The sequence below is a fragment of the Eucalyptus grandis genome, chromosome 5 (genome assembly GCF_016545825.1).
Source record: "Eucalyptus grandis isolate ANBG69807.140 chromosome 5, ASM1654582v1, whole genome shotgun sequence".
Taxonomy (NCBI): domain Eukaryota; kingdom Viridiplantae; phylum Streptophyta; class Magnoliopsida; order Myrtales; family Myrtaceae; genus Eucalyptus; species Eucalyptus grandis.
In genome coordinates this window covers 41610174-41623709 of record NC_052616.1, presented here as the reverse complement: position 1 = coordinate 41623709, position 13536 = coordinate 41610174, and the positions used below count along the sequence as shown (strand labels likewise).

At 39.5% G+C, this 13536-nt stretch overlaps 1 long non-coding RNA gene across 2 annotated transcripts; it reads left to right on the top strand.

Annotated features, from left to right (window-relative positions):
* Positions 1 to 4704, top strand: LOC120293379. Of its 2 annotated transcripts, XR_005551143.1 has the most exons (4): positions 3 to 380; positions 2192 to 3275; positions 3417 to 3541; positions 4335 to 4704. It is a non-coding gene; the product is annotated as an uncharacterized LOC120293379 (long non-coding RNA). The 2 variants fall into 2 exon arrangements; XR_005551142.1 differs by having other exon boundaries at positions 1 to 380; positions 2192 to 3541.
* Positions 4705 to 13536: the final 8832 nt, after the last annotated feature.

Genomic DNA, 13536 nt, shown 5'->3' with positions numbered 1-13536 from the left:
ATGGACTTACTATGAAGATGTGTTCTCTTGGTGTGTACATGGGCTAAATGTATGTCTCATGTTCGTATGTTCTATCCGCATGTTTTGCATCAGTGTAAGCAAGTCATGTCTTGTATTGCCAACTTCAGCGGGTGGATGTTTCGTCTTCTCTTTCAATACCACAAGACTGCGGAAGGGAAAGTGAATTGACTGTCAAAGTATCGAGGAGCCCTTGTGAATTTGGTGTATGTAGCCTTGGAAATGTCATAGTCGTTACCACTTCTTTTTCTGAATGGTTGGTCTCGATATGAGTGGATGTTGAGACAATGGAGGATTTCGTGATTTGTAGGGAGGCTGCATTGATGACTTAGCTACATTATCTGGTGTAAGTGCATTTGCTGGTACGGTTGTGTTACTTCATTTCTTCTTTTTTTGATGTGGAGTAAACCTGACATTTTGAAAGTCAAGAGTTTCCTAGCTTAAAGCAAATAGTGTTGGTTTAGCATGTGAATTCCTTCTTCTGTAAGTGCAATGTGTTTTATGATAGCGTACTTGGTGTAATTTTGGTCTTGATGACAGGAGGAAAAGATAAGGATTTTAACAGAGTGACTTGTTGCGGTAAGATAGATGTATCACTTTCATCTTTCTCTTCAAGGTATTCTTATTTGGGGAATCAAAATGGGTTGGTCCTCGGTCCTGAGAGTTTTGGGTCGGTCCAACTCTAGACCAACCCTGTATATTATATTATATATTTATAATTCTTTTATATATTCAAACCTAAGTAAAATGTCTGTTCAAAAAAAAAAACCTAAGTAAAATGATGTTAAAGTTGTTGACTTCTCGGGCTCACGGTAATGGACAGACGGCATCCAATTCCAAAAGGCGTGAAGTGTACGCCATAAAGGTCTTCACGGCATCCGCCACAATCCAGAGTATGTGCTTCAATCTTCACCGTGAGGACCAAAGAGTCCTCACAGTCACGGACTCGCGACGTCCAAAATGGCGTGAAGTTTACGCCGTAAATCTCCTCGGGTCTTCCTTCCCAAATTATGTTCTCTTCCATTTTGTCTTCCTTGTTCTTCAATTTGCTAAAATCAAAAGTAGCAACATCCCGCTTGCCTCTGGTTGCCCATGCCGCTCACCTTTGATCATGCGTGCCACTCGCGCTGCTCACCGCTCACCACTCGCCCTTTGCTGTCGTTGTTGGCCTCACTCAACATTGGCCACTCACCACTCGCCGCTAGCCTCGCTTAATGCTCGCTGCTTGCCACTGGCCCCACTCAACGCTTGCCGCTCGCCAGTTGACGCTAGCCCCACTCGACGCTCGACGCTTACTGCTCGCCACTCGCCGGTCGCCTTGCTTATCGCCGAGTAAATCAGAAGGAAAAAAAGAAGAAGCCCTAACTAGAAACCGTAACGCTCGGCTCACCCTTGCTTTCCAAACACAACTTGGCTAGTGAGTTCTACTTTGTGCTTCATTTGAGATCTTCAATGCTCTTGATTTGTGTTGAATTTTTATTTTTCCATGTTTGCTTCGCGTATGTGATCGTTTGGCTGGGTATTAGTCCCCGTGACCTCCCCTTTTGGACCTCGATTGATGGGGGCGATTGCATCCGATGTGTTCTTTCTGGGCTTTTCTTTCCTTTTTTGGAGATGGATGTTAGCTTTGATTGAAGAACCGAATCGTGCTCATCATCCATCGTGATTTTAACTGAAGTAGCAATCGAATCGTACTGATGTCATGTTTTTAAAATCTAGATCATTGCATGTTGGAACAACAAGCTTGATAAAGAAACGAGCTTGTAATTTATGAGCTGAAATTAGGTAAAAAATGCCAAAGTTTTGCTGGGAAAAGAAATGAAATTTTTGTGAATATGTATTGGTATTTATAGTTTAGTTGTACAATGCCGCATTGTCGATGGATGCGTAATTTGAATTTGTAAGTTTGCTTTTTTTAGGGAGTACAAAAAACAAGACAAAAAAAATTATCGATCGGTCCCGGGTTGACCCTGGAACCGGACCGAACCCATTGGGTCAGTCCGGTCCTTGGTCCTAGGCTCAATAGGGTTGGTCCTCGGTCCTAAAAATTGAGGACCAATACTGTATGGGTTGGTCCTAGGGTTATGGGGTGGCCCAGACCAACTCGGACTATGCTCACCCCTAGTCTTGCATGATCCTTTGATAAGCTTGATCTTTTCTTTTCATTATGAAGTGCATATACAATGAGTGGAAGGGATTTTCTGGGTGGACTTTGGATCTACAGGCTCTCTTATTAGATCCTTGTAGGAACAAAAATATTCATTGCCAAGAACAGTAAGTAGAATTGTTCCAGAAGTTAGTTCTTATTTTTAAGCTATATTTCCTGGGAAAGCTACTGTTAAAGCTTATGTTACTCGTTCTTTGAGTGGATTACACTACGTAATGTTTATCTTTAGCTAGGAGTCATGTACCTCCTGGTTTTATATCACATTTTATTTTTGCCTTTGACACTGGAAATGTCTGGGAGACTGTACATATAATTGTGATGGTAGGCATATCAAAATTGGTGTTACCATGGGACATCACATGGTGTTCATGTCCTGAACACTGGACAGTGCACAATAGAGTATATACTTTATCCAAATTAAAAGGTAGAGAGAGTTCTATTCATTCAGAAGAACTGAGTGTCTCGAGAGCAGATGAAGGTTGATGTGTTATATATCATGGTAGAAGGGAGGCTATTGCTTTTCTCACATTTAAATGCATGTATACTTGGTGATTCTAAAGATATTGAGAGATATAAGACAACTTTACAGGGCTTCGCTTTTCAGTCTCGAGCATTCAGTTATTATGCTTCTTTTCTCGCATGTCTGTTGGAGATTTGAGATTTCAGAAGTCAAATGTTCCTCCTCCTTTGGCTGACAGAACTAAAGGTTCCTCAAGAAGAGTTTTCATACGATCATCTTGCCTTTATAAATTAATTTATTTAACACTGTTCCCGATCTCAATGGACACAACTAGGCACGACAAGAAATTGTGCTCTGATGTGTCAGTAGAGAGCAGTCACTTATCAGCTTACGCTTTAGTTGTGGGACTTGCTTACATCGGTTAGTATGATTGCAGGTTCTTTTTGTACTCATTGATGGTAGTGAGTGGCCAGCAGCGGATTATGTTGTGAACATGGATGGGCAAGGCATCAGCACGTCTTACCACAGTACATCACCAACTGCAGCCAATTAATGCTCCTCCTTACACATTCCTTCAGGCAATATTTGGTCATGAGTACCCTGTAATTTTGTGACGTATAAACTTGCTTGGTATGGTTAACTGCAATGTCTCTCGCTCATTGAGACTTTTCTGATTATCTATAACTTGTGGTTCCTTTAATTTTATAATTTTGATGCATTCACTTTGGAAAAAGTATCTGATCTGATGCTGTTGTTCCTCTATTTTCGAAGGTTGGACCGCTTGATGAGGAGAGAGAAATCTTCCACTGGGAAACAATATCAGTGCCCTTGGCCTTTGCTTTTTGGAAAATGGAATTTCAGAGATTTAAGTCATGCAAGGATCTTCCATATTTTCTGTATGTTTTCCTCTCAGCTACATTTTAATGGTGACAGATGGACTTTGGATTATTCTTGATGCTTGCTTGGGGAGATTCTTTTTCTATTTTTGGACTTGTTGCCAATATATTATATTTTACTATAAGTCAACACGTGTACAAATTTATTCACTCTAATTTCGATCATGATTTATAGCAGGATGTGACTATGTAGTGAATTGCCTGTTTACAAGTCTCTGTGTTTGCATTTCGCATGAGATGGAGAGTTCCACAGTAGTGTGACTTCTTGAATATTTGGTTGATCTGCACAAGCTCCTATTACTTTATTATATCTCCCCTTACTTGTCAAAAGATATTGTGGCTCCTTTCCCTTTGATGCTCATCATTTGTTTGAGTACGTATGATTTGTAAGCAAACAGTCCGCTTCACGTGACTCGAGTTGTTAAGAATCGACCATCTCATATTTCCCTCTAGGATAGTTGATATGATTATGCTTTAGGGTCTGCTACTTAGATTTTATACAGGCAGACCTTTTTTGACAGTGTCGTCTACTATTGAATTGACTGACTTGACATTTTCCAGTACCAAAATAACAAAAGTTCAGATGGTTATTGATCTTGCCTTCTGGACAAAGATAACTCTTCTGGAGTAGTATTCTTCTTGGAAAGGTGTCAATTGGTATTCTTGGAGGTTGGTAGCTATCGACCTAGTAAAACTTGTAAACCATATTCTGTATCCTGTTGAATTGAAGACATGATAATCTTTGACTTTACTGGGCTTATGTTGAATCATCTTTCCTCATAAATTCAAACAGAGAGAAAAAGTGGAGGCTCCGTAGATGGGATGAGCAGCAGCAGCAGCAGCAGAGCCATGCTGTAGTTGACGAAGCCAACACTCACATTGCAGAGGATGAGTCGGGAGATGTACCAAATGGACAGTTGTGTGTAATTTGTCCATGCGGTCCTCCAGATGTCGCCCAAGAGACCCGTGGTAGTTGACCCTCAATGACCGTCCCACAGTGACCGTCGACTGTCGGCTCACATCAACGAAAATCTGGAGCTACAATGGGTGTGTTTGGTTTAGAGAGAGACAATGAACAGTAGAGTAAGGGCAAAACAGGAATACAATGTATTAGTGAGGGCAAAGTTGGTAGGATTGAAAAAACATTCATTGTCCCTAAATAGCATTTCAAAATTGCGGAACTGCAAATGCTAGGTGGGAGTTGTATTAGGCTAAAGGGATGTTAAAATGCTAAATTTGGTAAGGCTTTGGGGATTGTATTACTAAATACCTCATTTTTGGCACAAGTGTCTTTGAGGGCCAAGATCCTTTGGAAAAGTTGAATAAAACACACCACCTCTGTCAGCAAAACTCACTATGCACAAAAATAGTAAACACGAAAAGGTATATTACTTAGGTTCTCACAAGTATCTCACCAAATAAAACTACAAAATTAGCTTTCAACAAATGCAGAATGTCTCTCGACATGTAGAGTCATCTTCTACCATTATGGTAGCTCAAACCCTAAACCCTAATACATTTCCTTTCATCATATCTGTCTCTCAGCCATGGCATCTACCTTGAACTCCCATCTATATTCTTCCTTGATACTACCATCGCTGCTGTTTCAAATCGCTTCATTCACCTGATCGAATCACGATTCGCTTGACCCTTTTCTTCCCCATCGACACCATAACCCTTTAGACCTTGCTTCTGCCTCAATTCTGTTCGATCGTCATCTCTACTTCCTTCAGAACTTGTATTTTGCTTTCTGCATGGCTTCTTTTGGCCATCTTCGACAATACCCATCTCAATCGATACTCCAGCTTTCGACTGCCCCTGCTTTGGCAGCTTCTTTCTGACTCTACCGCGGTTTTCCTTCACCTCGATTCTGTCCAGTCAGCTTATGGACCACGACAAAGATGAGAATTCATCCCGACTTGCTGCACTATGCCAACATTCGGGACGTCTATGCTCGGAACAGGAAATTGAGGTGTGGAATGATGAGTCATCCCCTGAAAAATTGGAGGAATGCAGATTAACTCTTATCGGTAAAATCCATTCTAATCCCTCTATCAATATTCAAGCATTTCAAAGCACTTTAAAGCGGGCATGGAGAACAGAACAGGTCGATATTTTGCAAAGAGAGGCTGGTCTATATGTGGCAAAATTTTAGTCGGAGATATATAGACAAAGGATTCTAGAGGGCAGACCTTGGCTATTTTCCGGTCATCTGGTAGTTTTCAAATCATGGGTTCCGAATACTCCGCTTCATTGCTACGATTTTTCCACTTGCGCCTTCTGGGTGCAAGTTTTTGGTCTACCTTTGGAGTGGTGCAATGAACAAATGATTTGCAAAGCAATTAAAAATGTACGTGGAGTGCTAGAAGTGAAAGCTGATACAAAAGAAGGTTCTACCCTCAGAGTGGGCAGAGCAAGAGTGGAAATTAACTTATCCGAGCCACTAAAGACAGGCCAACTAATCAGAATCAACGACAAGACTATATGGCTAGATTTCCGTTATGAGAGACTATCACATTTCTGTTATTCGTGTGGAAAGTTAGGTCATTATGCAATGTATTGCAAAGAAATTCCTTTCGATGAAGCAAAACTGGATGGAAAGGAGAAGATGGCTTATGGACAATGGCTTCATGCAGAGGTCAAGGAGCATAGCCCTTATTGGAAGATTTACTATGAAATGAAGAATAACCAGGAACAATCGGAAGAGATAGTACTTGAAACGCCTCCCACAACCACTCACCACCTCCCTTTAATGCCGTCAACAGTCAACACAGAAGCAGCCCCCCTGCTGCAGTCCATTGCAGCCATTAGCACTTCATCGACAGCTCAAAAGGATCAGCAATGTCAGGCTGGTATTTTGCCGAGTAGCATTATTACCACTGCACTTATACCTACAACAAAAAAGATGAATGGGGTTCAGCTTTAGTGAAGCAATTTACCTCAGGCCAAGAAAATAAAAAACACTCGCCATACTCCAAAGATTAGTCCTGCCAAGAAACTCAAACGCTATAATCCCTATGATATGCGAATTTCAGCTCAAGATGACATCGATGAATCACTCCTTTTAGATACACCTATAATTGAAGCACGTGAAGATGGAAGCTGGGCAAAGGTGGTTGGCCCTCAACAGCCACCTCTTCACAAATGAAGCTCTTAAGTTGGAACTATTAGGGTTTGGGCAATCCCTTGACAATCCAAGCACTAAAAGCCCTTATGGCAAAGGAAAAGCTCGATCTTTTTTTTATGGAAATTAAAAATAGAGAGGATGTCCTTCAAAGACTGAAACGTAGCTTACATTTTTTGAATCTTCATGTGCATAGCCCGGTTGGTTCAGCTAGGGGCTTGGCTGTGTTCTGGAATGCTAGGCTTTCTTTAACAATTATCAGGTCTACTTCGGACCTCTTCGACATGTTATGCAAGGAGGATATGGAGGACAGCACCTGGCATCTTGTCTCCATGCCCCTGTAGCATATCAATTATGCCAACACGTTTGGTAGGATCTCAGACAAATCAACTATGGAAATCATTTACCATGGGTATGTGTAGGGGACTTTAATGAAATCATTTATCATTAGGAAAAGGTAGGGAAAAGACCAGCAGATTCTCATCGCTTATCTTCTTTTAGAGCTATTTTGAATGATTGTTCTCTAATGGATATAGATGCAAAAGGGCGTGCTTTTACATGGATGAATGACCGAGAAGGAGATGATTTCATAAAGGAACGTCTTGATAGAGTCCTATGTACTATGGAATGGCGCTTATTGTTTCTTGGGGCCGAAGTATATGCTCTATCTGCTGTGGGCTCCGATCATAGTCCTCTCTTATTAAATACCACAACTCCTATTGGCAAAAGACAATGGCCCTTTATGTTTGAAGCCTTTTGGAACTAGGATTGTGAATGTCGAGAAATCATAGACACTTCCTGGAATTCAGAACAAGTGAAGAACTCGGACCTCCTGCATAAAATATAGGTGGTTTCTACTACTCTAACTAGGTGGAGTCGCAACAAATTCTCGCATAATCATATTAAAGTGGCAGCATTGCAACAACAATTACAGCAACTCATCAACCAAATGCATAGATTTTATGACAAATCAATAGCCACGGCTTTGAAGGAGGAGATACACAAGGCGTGGCAACAAGAAGAATAGTTTTGTGCAATGAGATCCGGGATCAATTGGCTGAAATAGGGCAATAAGAATACCAAATTTTTCCATGCCACTACCATACAACGACGATAAAGGAATCGAATCAGTATGTTGCAGGATGACAATCACATTTGGGTGCGGGATTCTGGACAATTAAAAGAGATGGCCTCAGCATTCTTTTCAAATTTATATACCACAATGGGCAGTCGTAGCTATGGACCTATATTAGATCAATGCCCTTGTGTGGTTACTACGAAGATGAACGATGCCTTAACAGCAATGGTAACTCCTGAAGAGGTTCAACAGGCCACTTTTCAGTTAGGAGCCACCAAAGCTCCGGGTCCAGATGGCTTGAATGGTTTATTTTATCAAATGCATTGGGAAATCATTAAAGACGACCTCTTCACAACGGTTCAAAACTTTTTCATATCAGGAATTTTACCCTCTACTATAAATAGGACTATTATCGCTTTGATTCCTAAAACCCCTCACCCCAAATGTTTGGATCAATACCGCCCTATCAACTTGTGCAATTATGCTTACAAAAATATTTCCAAGGTGATTGCTAATCGTTTAAAACCTATACCACCAGATCTCATTTTTGAGGAACAGTGTGCTTTTATGGGCGGTCGACAAATACAGGACAATATCTTAATAGTCCAGGAGGTTCCTCACCAGCTCAAGACAAAGAAAAGGAAGCGACATTTTCAAGCTGTTCTTAAAATGGATATGTAGAAGGCGTACGATAGAGTGGAATGGGATTTTCTTCACGATTATCTACTCAAACTAGGATTCCATTCCATGTGGATTAGGTGGGTAATGTTGGAGAAATTTTCCTGGAGTATTTTGAAGCTGACAAAACATTTCCATCAGTCTAGTTTGAAGATTTGCAGACTATACTACTTAAAGTCTGAAGACCTCCCGACTGCCAGACTCAATACTCAAAATCTATTCCCATTGATAGTTTCTAATTCGTCGAAGAAGGGCTATCTAGGACTGGATGTTTCGCTAAGGATTTGACCTTATCGACTGAAGAAGATCTCTTGCCTGGATATGACATAACATAATCCTTTATTGATTCAAAGATTGAGGATCCGATGATTGGCAAAGTATACTTGGAAGGTTCTACTTATGAAAACCAAGATCCCGATTGTATGGGCGAGCAGGATTGATGGGCTATCGACATGTTCCTTAAATAGCTCGAATGATCTTTCTAATTGATTCTGTCCAATAAGAAGATTGGAAGAATTCCTTTGGTAAGTGCCAACGGGTATGATGGCATAAAGGAGTATAAAAGGAAGACGTTCCAGTTGTTCGAGTGTGTACGCGATAGAAGAATTCCAAAGTCTGAAACTCTTTGTTCTTAGTCAATTCATTTTCTGAGCGAAATCTTGTACACAAAAGAGAGTTCATATTACTGAGAAACCTTGAGGAAGTGTGGTAGAGTATTTACACCTTTGTCGAATCAAGGGAGAACCTTGCCGTAACATCTCTTTTGTTCATAGTGAAATCCAGCCGGTGGGTCAATCGGTGCGGAAGAGTGGACGTAGGCTTAAAATAAGCCGAACCACTATAATTTCTGTGTTTATTTTCTCTTCTCTACTCTCTGCTTTACTTTGATTATAATTCGCCTTGTCAACAAAAGGAGAACTTCTTATCTATTGTCTGCTTAGTATTGATCTCTTATCTCGAGAAAATATTTTTTTTCACCTATTCACCCCCCTCTAGGTGCTTATACTAGCTATCTCAATTGGTATCAGAGCTTGTGTACTCACTTTGTTTGAAGTGTTTTACTTCAGAGTTAAAGATCCATGGCTAGTATGTTAGCTCCAAGGCTAGTAGAAGGGCAAAGCAATACCAGACCGTCTTACTTTGATGGAAAGGAATACAACATATGGAAAAACAAGATGAAGGCGTTCCTAAGATCACAGGATCCTCTGGAATGGGACGTTGTAGACAAAGGAATCAGTCCTAAAGCTGCATCTGTCTCAGAGAGAGGAAAATAAGCTGTTGAGTCTAGTGAAATGCCTCAGAAAGAGATATCCAAGAGACAAGCTCTTGATGCAAAAGTAATTTATTCTTTATATTGTGCTTTGTCACCTACTGAATATAACAGAATATCTTCTTGTGTTACAACGAAAGAAGTTTGGGATAGATTATATATTACCTACGAAGGAACCGATCGAGTGAAAGAAACCAGAGTCAACATTCTCATCGGTCAATACGAAGCCTTCAAAATGAAATCGGGAGAATCTATAACTGACATGTTTAGTTGTTTTACAGAAATCGTGAATGGTCTTGAGAATCAAGGTCAACAAATTTCTGATCCCATGAAAGTAAACAAGCTACTGCGTGGACTCTCCAAGGATTGGAATCACATAAAGACATCAATAAGGGAGACACAAAGAATTATGCCACTATCTGTCGATGAGTTGGTTGGAACTCTTCAGTTTTATGAAGTGGAACGAATCAATGAAGACGAAGACCCTAAAGGTAAGAAATCCATTGCATTAAAATCAAATGATAATTCTGATGTTACAGATTCTGAAGACGATATGGATGATGAGGAGCTTGCTCTCATGATAAGAAGATTCAGAAAGCTGAACAGAAAAGGAAGAAGATTCAATCAAAAGAAACAAAGTTTTCAAAAGCAACAGACTAAGTCTCGTTGAGGATGATGAATCAAATAAAGATGTAGTCTCGCTTTGAATGTAAGAAAAATGGACACATCGGACCCAACTATCCTCTGGCGAGGAAGAAGAAAGGAAAAGCTGAAAAGTATCGAAAGGCTCTTAAAGCGAAACCTGGTGATACGAGTGTGAAGAAAGTGATGATGATTATGCCAATATATGTTTGATGGCATAATCGGATTTAGATTCAAACTCCGAGACAAACTCAGATTCAGACAGTGAATTTGAGGTCACTATCAAGAAAAAGGTAAAATGATATCTAGATAGTGGATGCTCAAGACATATGACAGGAGATTCAAATTGCTTCATAAAGCTCATTCAAGTAAATGGTGGAAAAGTCTCTTTTGGAGGAAACAGCAAAGGAAATTGTGGGATTTGAAATTGTAAAGATTGGAAACCTCACAATCAGTAATGTTTCCATAGTGAAAGGACTCAACTACAATCTGCTCAGTATTAGTCGGTTGTGCGATACTGATTTCAAAATCAACTTTCAAGAAGGAATATGTTCAGGAACCGGTAAAGATTCTACTCAGTCATTCATGGGTCGAAAACATGGAAATATCTATCTCTTGGACATGAAACCAGATGAATCGCAATGTCTAATCTCAATTCAAGACGAAGCGAACTTATGGCACAGAAAACTTGGGCACATCAATATGAAGCAAATAGCCAAAATTTCAGCAAATAAGCTAGTTCGTGGTCTACCCAATCTGTCAAACCAAAAGTCTTATCTATGTACACCATGTGTACCGGAAAAGAGTAAGAAATTCCTTTAAACCAATAAATCAAGTTTCCACTAATCATGTACTACAGCTTCTGCATATGAATCTCTTTGGACCAACCAGAACTCAGAGCATTGGAGGTAAAAAATATTGCCTAGTAATTGTGGATGACTACTCACGATTTACTTGGGTATATTTCCTGGCAAGTAAGTCTGAAACCTTTTCTTACTTTGAAAAGTTTGCTAAAAAGATTCAAAATGAAAAAGGCCATGGAGGTGAATTTGAAAATCAAGATTTTACAAAATTTTGTGATGAATCTGGCTTTCAACATGTGTTCTCCTCTCCATATACTCCAGAGCAAAACGGAGTTGTGGAAAGAAAGAATAGGTCACTTCAAGAAATGACTAGAACACTTTTAATTGAAAGTAACATCTCTTCACGTTTTTGGGCTGAAGCAGTTTCCACAGATGTTATATTATTAATAGAGTTTTTCTAAGACCAATTCGAAAACCCCTATGAGTTATTCAAAGAAAAGAAACCTATTATTTCATATTTTCATGTGTTTGGATGTAAATGCTTTATTTTGAAAAATGCAAATGATCAAGTTGGCAAGTTTGAAGAAAAATCGGGACGAAGGCATCTTCCTTAGATATTCTACCTCAAGCAAAGCCTACAGAGTCTACAACAAGAAGTCTCAATCTGTGGAGGAATCTATGAATGTCAAATTCCAAGATTCTATGCAAAACGAATCTATTCAGACCCATCTTGAAGAATTTGAACCTGCTCCAGACTCTACAAAGTCAAAATCTCAAGAAGTAGCTTTGACTTCGAAAGATCAGCATCAAATGATTGTTGAAGAATCAAATAAAGAAAGTGATCATCAACTCGACAAATCAACCAATAATCGGAAGCATAAGTCCGGTCATCCCAAAGATCTCATTATAGGCGACATTAATGAAGGAATTCACACAAGATCCAAAAGGCGCGAAGAGTCTAGTGCTGTGGCTCTTATTTCTGAAATAGAACCCAAAAGCATTGAAGAAGCTTTATCTGATGAAAGCTGGATTGAAGCTATGCAAGAAGAACTCAGGCAATTCAATATTAATGATGTCTGGAAATTGACTCCTAAACTGAAAGGTAAATCTATTATTGGAACTAAATGGGTTTTTAGGAACAAGATGGACGAGAAAGGAAAGGTCGTAAGAAACAAAGCGAGACTTGTGGCCAAAGGATATACGCAAGAAGAAGGGATAGACTATGATGAGACTTACGCACTAGTAGCGAAGTTAAAAGCAATTAGATTATTACTTGCTTTTGCTTGTTATAAAAATTTCAGGTTATTTCAAATGGACGTCAAAAGTGCTTTCCTGAATGGATTTATCCATGAGGAAGTCTATGTGGAACAACCATCTAGGTTTGAAGACCCAAGGAAACCCGGACTCGGTATTCGAGACGAAAAAGGCCTTATATGGTTTAAAGCAAGCACCTCGAGCTTGGTACGGTAGGTTGAGTAATTTCTTAATTCAAACGGCTTTGTCAAAGATTTCAAGCAGACCCTAAAGAATCTCATCTAAGTGCTGCAAAGCGTATTATCAAATACATTGCATCAACTTCAAGCCTTGGTCTTTGGTATCCTAAAAATGGAGACTTTACTCTTCTTGGATACTCAGACGCAGATCTAGCCGGATGCAGAGTTGATAGAAAGAGCATCTCGGTTACCTGTCAACTAATTGGAAGCATGACAGTGTCTTGGTTTTCAAGGAAGCAAAATACAAAGTGGCTCTTTCTACAAAGCGAAGCGAGTATGTAGCTCTTGGAAGTTGTTATTCACAAATTATGTGGATAAAACAACAGCTAAGAGACTTTGGAATTGAAGATTCATGCACGGAGATCAACTATGACAACACTAGCGCAATAAATCTCACCAAGAATCCAATTCTTCACTCAAGAGCAAAGCATATAGAGATTCGACATCACTTCATTAGAGATCATGTTCAGAATGGAGAAGTTTCGATTCGGTTGTTGACTCAAAGAACCAACCGGCGGATATATTTACAAAGCCTTTGGAGAAAAATCAATTTAAAATTATTCGTACCGACTCAACATCTTAAGGTTTAAATAAGTAAAAGTCTAGAGTCTCTCGACTCGGATAATCAAGATTTTTTATTGTAAGTTATTTTATTCTTTCTCAGATTAAATCTTGAAAAGGTACAATCATCTATCCATAATTGATTTTTGCTACTTTTAATTTCCGTGATTAGTGCAATCTTTCTTTTTCAAAAATGGAGTTAATTTTTAAATGGCAGTTATCTAATTTTTTGAAAAAGGCAGTTATTTTTTAAATGGCATCTTTTTACTTTCCATTACGACGTTTTGTATGCCTCTCTTCGACTGACCTATATACTGCCGGTTCCTCTTCGTTTAACTCCAAAAAG